At 40.9% G+C, this 8569-nt stretch overlaps 1 pseudogene; it reads left to right on the forward strand.

Annotated features, from left to right (window-relative positions):
- The first annotated feature begins 3416 nt into the window (after nt 1-3416).
- On the forward strand, nt 3417-6993 carry LOC102485650 (60S ribosomal protein L32 pseudogene; annotated as a pseudogene).
- Nucleotides 6994-8569: the final 1576 nt, after the last annotated feature.

The raw sequence follows: 8569 nt of genomic DNA on the forward strand, positions 1-8569 counted from the left end.
GCTTAAAACTCACGCCAGGCGCGTGTGCGTGCATGCCCAAGATCCCGAGAGGAGAATGGAGGAGAAGGGATTGCGGCGTGACTATTCCCCCCTGGGGGGTGATCTCTCGCTTTCTGTCTCTCTGTCTCTGTCTGTCTGTCTGACGAGCGCACGCACCCTATAGCGAAAACCTCTCCAAAAAAAAAAAAAAGAAAGAAAGGAAAAAAAAGTTGTGGAAAATTTGAAGGCAATTGACACAAGAGGATATATATTTACAATGCAGATGACAAGGGACTGGCAACCTAAACACACACTTCACAATCGAAGTGTATCTAAGTACACACACACACTCACACACACAGAAAAAGAATTATTTTATTTATTTATTTTAATTTGACCGGAGAGGGATGGGGGGGTGGGGGCGGGGAGAGGGAAAGTGAGAAAGCAAGCTGCCAGGTCTGGGACTCAAACCACTGTTGGCCATGTGGGAGTGTCCAGTGCCCTTAACCACCACACCACCTGTAGGCTTCCTCAACTCCCCTCCCCCTCCCCGCTGTGAGTTTTAACCTGCTGGTCTGGGACTTAAATCACAGTGGACTAAGTGGGAATCCAGCAATGTAACCATCACACCATCTTCTAGTCCCAGTATATATACATATTTTTAGATTGGGAAAAAGACGAAAGTGTCTACTATTAACTCTTCTAATCAACCTTGTACTGGAAATCTTACTCAGATCAGTGTGGCAGCCTGATGACAAAAATGGCCCTAGTTCTACGTCTCTCCCTGTATCCCTGCTCTTTGCAATGTAACTGACTTTGTAGTCCCTCTCATGAAGAGATGGATTCTGGGGACCAACAGGTAGTGTGGGAGTTGAGTTGAGGTGCTGGTTCTTTTTTAATTTTTTTTGAGATTTTTGCTATAGAGAGGGACAGAGGGGGAGAAAGAGATGGAAAGTGAGAAAGCAAGCTGCCAGGTCAGGGACACAAACTATAGTTGGGCATGTGTGAGTGTATGCTTGACAAAGAGACAGAAAGTGAGAAATCACCTCCCATGGGGGATGGCCATACCACAATCACTTCTCCTCCATTCTCCTCTTGGGATTCTGGGCACACATGCACTCGTGCCGGGCATGTTTTTTAAGCCTCCAGGTCTGGAACTCAAACCATGGTTGACTCTGTGGGAGTGTAGTGACATAATGATTATTCCATCTGCTGGTCCTGAGGTGCTGGCTCTTATATGGCTGGCTCAGCAGTTTAAGCTCCAGACCTAGTGGCTTGATGTACTGAGTACGTGTGTGCATGCCCCAAACCCTAAGAGCAGATAGCATAATGGTTATGTCACTGGACTCCCACATAGTTGACCATGGTTTGAGTTTCAGACCCCGCAACTTAACCTTATGCCAAATGCAATGTATGTGTGCCCAAATTCCTGTGGGAAAAAAGGAGAAGGAATTGCGGCATGGCTTTCTATCTCTCTGTCTCTCGAGTGAGTATACGTGCCCTATAGCAAAAATTTTTCTTAAAGAAAAAAAAAAAATCCCAGGAGAATAGTGGAGAAGGTATTGCAGCATGGCCATTCCCCCTGGGGGGTTGATTTCTAACTTTCTCTCTCTATATATCTCTCTCTATCTCTTTCCAGTGAGCACATGTACCCACAGCAAAACTTAAGAAAAAAATCAAAAAGAGAGAGATGGATTCTATTTGCCAGCTCTTGAGTCTGAACTGGCCTTGTGGTTTGCTTTGATTAAAATAATGTGGTAGAATCAACCATGTGCAGTTCTGAGCCTCAACAACCTTCTCTCTCTGTCTTTCCTCTCTTCCTTTCTTAGAGACTATTGCTACTAGCAATAACAGTAAGTGGGAGAATGAAATAATGTACAACAGCTAACAGTCCAGCTTTCCCAACTGTGGCCCAAGGTACATGGGGAACCCAGCCAAGATCAGCAAAGCTGCTTCATTGACCTGCAACTAATTGCAGGTGCACAGGTCGTGGCAAGGCTAGCTCAAGTTAGCAGAAATAGCCAACCTACAGACTTGTTAAGAATATGTGGTTGTTTTGGGATGATTTGTAACATGGCAATAGCTAACTGATATAGGCAGTGAGTCAAGAAGTAAGAAGGTACAGGAACCAGCAGTTAGCGTAATGGCTATGTCGCTGGACTCCCACGTAGTCGATCGTGGTTCGTGTCCTGGACCCGGTGGCTTGAAACTCACACCGGGCGCGTGTGTGTGCGTGCCCAAGATCCCGAGAGGAGAATGGAGGAGAAGGGATTGCGGCGTGACCATCCCCCCTGGGGGGTGATTTCTCGCTTTCTGTCTCTATGTCTCTCTCTGTCTGTCTGGCGAGCGCACGCGCCCTATAGCAAAAATCTCTCCAAAAAAAAAAAAAAAAAGAAGTAAGAAGGTACAGAGATTGGAAAGGGAGAGAAAAACTATACTTATTTGTGAATGGTATTTTCGTATATGTAGAAAACATCCCAAAGATGCATTATTTAAATGAATGAGTAAATTTACTAAAGTTGCGGGATAGCAATGCAAAAGGTCAATTGCATTTCCATATTGTGGCAAAATATACAAAATAAAAATAGTTTAAAAATATTTAAAATAATATTTAATAACAGGTGGTACATAAAATTACAATCACTACTGAGAAAAAAGAGGGAATAAAAAGATTAATGGCAGGATATACCGTATTTATGGATTGAAAAATTCAATATTGTAAACATGACGATTAAATTTTTTTTGTAGAATTATTTTATTTATTTATTTTTTGTTTAGTTTTTAAATTTGACCACAGAGGGATGAGTGAGAGAGAGAGGGAAACTGAGAAAGCAAGTTGCCAGGTCTGGGATTCAAACCACAGTTGGCCAGGTGGGAGTCCAGCACCCTTAACCACCACATCACCTGCTGGCCCCAACAATTCCTTTCAAATTGACTTATAGATTCAAGATAACTTCAAAGAAATCTCAATAATTTCTTTTTCAGAATTTGACTATTTGATTCCAGAATATGCAAAGAACTCAGACTGATTAAATTTCTTGGAGAAGAAAATCAATATTGACTAATTTGCTCTGCTATACTAAGCCCTATTAAAAAGGAATAGTACAATTTTAAAAAAGGTAGACAAACAGATTAATAGAATAGAACAGAGAATCCGAAACTGACTCATGAACACTTGGTTTATTTAAATGTTCTTCTCTTGGTTGTTGCTATTGTTGTTTTGTTTGGTTTGGTTAGAGGGTATGCACACTCACTAGAGAGCAACAGAGAGACAGAGACAAAGAGAAGAAAGCGCTTGTCACAGAGAATGGTCATGCCCTATCCCTTCTTCATTTCCCCATCCTGTCGAGATTTGGGGCCTACAAAAATCATGTGCTCATCCATGTCAGATCTGGCTGCCAGGGTGTTAGAGAAGAAAAAAATGGTCTTTTCATTAAATGAGGCTGAGACGGTTGGATATCCATACAGAAGATGTAAAAATTGCCCCTTATGGCACACCATTCACAAAATCAGTTCTTGGTAGGTTGAAAATCTAAATGTGAAAGGCAAAACATAACAGTTTCAGAAGATCTAAAGGAAAATATCATTGTGATTTTGGGATAGGGAAAGAAAAAAAATATTAACAGATCATAAAAGGAACTAATCAAAAACAAAAAGATCAAGTCTGGCAGGTGGCATGGTGGTTAAGGACTGGACTCCCACATGGCCAACCACAGTTCAAGTCTTGGACCTGTCAGCTTATTTTCTCCCCCCCACCCCCAGCCAAATTGAATAATAATAAATAAAAGTAGATAAATTATCCTTAAAAAAAGAGGAAAAGATCAGTAAGTTGTACAATATTAAAATTATATACTTTAAAAATTATTTTATTAAAAGCATTTTAAGAATATGAAAGGGAAAACCTAGCAGAGACAATTTTATTTTTAAAAATTTATTTATTTATTTATTTTGGAGAGGTTTTGTTTTTGTTTTTGTTTTTGTTTTTGCTTTAGGGTACGTGTGCTCGACAGACAGACAGAAAGCGAGAAATCAACCCCCAGGGGTGATGGCCAAGCCGCAACCCCTTCTCTATTCTCCTCCGGGGATCTTGGGCACGCACACACACGCGTCCAGCATGAGTTTTAAGCCACCGGGTCCTGGACGCAAACCACAGTCGACTATGTGGGAGTCCAGAGACAGCCATTATGCTAACTGCCAGTCCCTAATTTTTATTTTTTTAAAGAGATTTTTGCTATAGGGCACATGCACTTGTCAGAGACAGAGAGACAGAGACAGAAAGCAAAAAATCACCCCCTTGAAGGGTTGCCACACTGCACTCTTTTTTCCTCCAGTGACATAGCTATTACTTCAACTGCTGGTCCCAAATTTTTAAATACATATAACCGATGATAAGTAGTAAGTTTTTTTAAATTAAAAGAAAAAACATAGTTAACCTAATTAGAAATGGACATGACCTAAAGACGTTATCTAAAATGAGCATGAAACATAAAATGAGGTCAATATCGTGATTCAGGGGTGCGTAAGAGATTGTCACAGTGAGATTCCACAACATGCCTATCGGGGTGCTGGTACAGAAAAGACCAATAGCGAGGGCTGGTGAGAGTGCAGAACAACCACAGCACCTTATATCGCTGGTGGGCTTGTCAGCTGGTACAAGTACTTTGGGAAAGTTTGGCATCATTTATGGAAAATGAAAATTTGTAGGTATAAGGTCAACAGAAACACATGCAAATAAATACCAAGACACATATGCAATAATGTTTATCACAGCAATTTAAAAAATTGCCCCAAATTGGACAAAATGAATATTTTTCCATTAAAAATAGAATGGCTAAATCAATGATGTCATATTCATGTACTGTGAATACTTCTTATCTGAAATTCTTGTGACCTGAAGTGTTTCAGATTTCAGATTTTTTTGAACTTTAGCATATTTACATATACAAATGAGCTATCTTGGGAATAGGATCCACGTCTGAACAAAAAATTTATTTATGTTTCATGTATACCTTATACACAGTCTGAAGTTAATTTTTAAAAAATAATTATTCAATTTTACTTATTCATTCATCTATTTTAATTTGACCAGAGAGAGACACACAGAGAGAAAAAGAAAGCAAAAAAGTAAGCCACCAGGTCCAGGACTCAAACCATGGTCAGCCACGTGGGAGTGTCCAGCACCTTAACCACCATGCCACCTGCTGGTCCCCTGAAGTTAATTTTATACAACACTTTTATATCATAGCATTTTGATTCTGTGACCTGTATGAGGTCATATGTGGAATTTTCCACTTGTGGGGTCATCTTGGTGCTTAAAATATTTTGTATTGGGAGCATTTTGGATTTTAGATTTTTGCATTATGGATGCTCAACCTATATTAGAATACTACATAGTCAGGAAAATAAACAAACTACATTTATATTCCATAGCATAGATGAAACTCACCATAAGAAATTGAGTGAAAAGACCTAAAAAAATTACTCACTGTATGATTCCTTTTATATAGTTCCCAGATGTAACTTTTTAAAGTAAAATCCTGGGGACAGCATATGGCGTAGTAGTTACGTCACTGGACTCCCACATGGGTGAGTGCAGTTCAAGTTCCGGGTCTGGTGGCTTGAAAAATCACTCTGGGCACATGTGTGTGTGTGCCCAAGATCCCAGGAGGAGAACGAAGGAGAAGGAATTGCAGTGTGGCCATACCTCCAGGGGGTGATTTCTCACTTTCTCTTTCACTGTCTCTGTCTCTCTGGCACATACACCCTATGGCAAAAACCCCTTAAAAAAAAATGTGAGGCCGGCAGGTGGCGTCAATATTAGGGATGCTGGACTCCCACATGGCCGACTGTGGTTTGAGTCCCAGACCTGGAGGCTTGCTTTCTCACTTTCCCTCTCCCTTGCCCTGGTCAAATTAAAATAAGTAAATAAAATAAAGTTAAATAAAATAATTCTTTAAAAAATAGTAAAAACATAACCATATTGTTTTGAGTTACATATCAGTATAAGAGTATAGAAAGAATATCAAGGAAGTGTTTGCCACTCAGTTCTTGAGAATGTTTATCCTCCTGACGGTTTCAGGGGGTAGTGATTGGGAAAGAAGCGAAAGTGGGATTTTAGGGTGTTGCCAGTGTTCTATTTGAGGCTGGAAGACTAGTTATGTGAATGCTCATGTCCTGATAATTTATTGAGCTATATCTTCTGACTTGTGCCCTTTTCTGTGGATGTATTCTATTTAGAAAGAAAGCTCAAGGTAGGTACCATGGCCTAGTGGTAAAGAGCCAGATCTCACATGGCCACTTGTGCAGTTTGAATCCCAGACCTGGTGGCTTGAAAAACATGCTAGGTACATGCATGTGCATGCCCCAAATCCCAACACGATGGAGAAACAGAGGAGAAGGGATTGGAACGTGGTCGAGCCTCATCAGGGAGCATTTTCTCCACCTCCCTCTCTCTTTGTCTTTGTTTCAGGCCCTCTGGCAAATTAAAAAATAAAGGGAAAAGAAAAGAAACAGAAAAAGGAAGTTTAAAAAGTGATTGGAGGCACACTTCCTTCTCTCTTCCTCTGCGCTGCCTGTGGAGGTGGCGGCCATCTTCTACCGGGCGACCTGGCTGCTCTCAGACCCCTTGTGAAACCCAAGATTGTCAAAAAGGGGACCCAGAAGTTCACCCGGCACCAGTCAGATCGATATGTCAGCATTAGCGCAACTGCCGAAACCCGGAGGTATTGACCACAGGGTGCGGAGGAGGTTCAAGCGCCAGATCTTGATGCCTAACATGCGTTACAGAAGCAACAAGAAAACAAAGCACATGCTGCCCAGCGGCTTCCGGAAGTTCCTGGTCCACAACGGCGAGCTGGAAGTGCTGCTGGTGTGCAGTAAGGCCTACTGTGCTGAGGTCGCCCGCCCGCGACCTTGCCTCCAAGAACCGCAAGGACGTCGTGGAAAGAGCAGCCCAGCTGGCCATCAGTAACCAACCCCAATGCCAGGAGGCTGCGCAGTGAAGAAAACAAGTAGACAGCTCGTGTGCACGTTGTATTTGTTTCTAAATGAAATCATAACCCCCTCCCCCCTAAAAAAAAAGTGGTTGGAGGTAGATCTGCAGATGAACCAAAATGGGAGAAGCAGCACCTTAAAATCGGAGCACCAAGGGCCTGCAGTGGAGCTTTGAAAGAATATTCTATCTCCAGGATTATTTCTGTTTGTCTTGACATTACTTTCACTATGCTGGTTTTCTTCATGTCAGGTGTCCTCATGGAGATGCCATCAAAAGTTGATGGCACAAAGAAATAAATGTTTAATTTTTATAATTTAAACTTCAGAAGATAGTCAACAACAATTTAAACATAAGATTATAAATACTGGGAAAACTAAGAGAGGAGAAGAGGGACTGAAATAAATCTGTATTCTTCATAAGAAGGAGAGTAAATATTGTCTAAAATGATAAACCAAGAAAGTGGAGGCAAATTATTCAGAGACATGGTGGAAATCACTAGAAGGATTAGATTATAAATAATAATAATAATAATAAATCGTTGCTTAATAAAAAGAAAAGTTTGCTTCTTGCATGGAGAAAAGGACTGTTTTCACTATAAACCCCTTGGACTATTTGATTTTTATTTGTTTTTTGGTCATATACACATTACTTTGATCAATCTAATAAAACATTTATAAGATCCCAGGCTGCATCATTCTCATCTATGTGATTTAAGTATTGCTTTTTGAGCTTGTGGCATTATGATTAGCTCAAGAATAATGTTTACAATCTGCCTGCCTTACCTAGGCTGTGATGATCTTGGACATCATTTTTCTTTTCCTTTTTTTATAAAGATTTTTGCCATAGAGTATTGCTTTTTGAGCTTGTGGCATTATGATTAGCTCAAGAATAATGTTTACAATCTGCCTGCCTTACCTAGGCTGTGATGATCTTGGACATCATTTTTCTTTTCCTTTTTTTATAAAGATTTTTGCCATAAGGCACATGTGCTCACCGGAGAGAGATGTGGAGAGAGAGGAAGTGAGAAATCACCACTCAGGGGGATGGCCATGCTGCTATCTCTCCTCCTCCATTCTCCTCTTGGGCACGCACGCATGCACATCTGGTGTGTTTTCCCAGTTGCTGGATCTGGGACTTGAACCAGGAATCAGTCATATGGGATCCAACACCTTAACCAACAAGCCACCTGCTGGCCCCTTGGAGTTCATTTCTTTCTTTCTTTCTTTTTTTTTTTTTTAAGAGAGACTTTTGCTATTAGGCGTGAACGCTCTCTGGAGAGACAGAGAGAAAGTGAGAAATCACCCCTTGGGGGGATGGCCAGGCCGCAATCCCTTCTCCATTCTCCTCTCAGGATTTTGGGCGCACATGTGAGTTTCAAGCTGGTGAGTCCAGGGCTTGAATCATGGTCAACTACATGGGAATCCAGCGACATAACTATTATACCATTTCTGAAGTACTGTTAGGAATTACAACTGTATCAATGACTAATTGTTGCAGAGCTTCCAAATTGTGATTTTTTTTCTTTTTTTTTACTTTTTTTTATTTTTGTCATAGGGAGCCTTATACTCCGTGGATAATAGAGAGACAGAAGGAGGT

This window comes from Tupaia chinensis, unplaced genomic scaffold (genome assembly GCF_000334495.1).
Source record: "Tupaia chinensis unplaced genomic scaffold, TupChi_1.0 Scaffold000056_1, whole genome shotgun sequence".
Classification (NCBI taxonomy): Eukaryota; Metazoa; Chordata; class Mammalia; order Scandentia; family Tupaiidae; genus Tupaia; species Tupaia belangeri.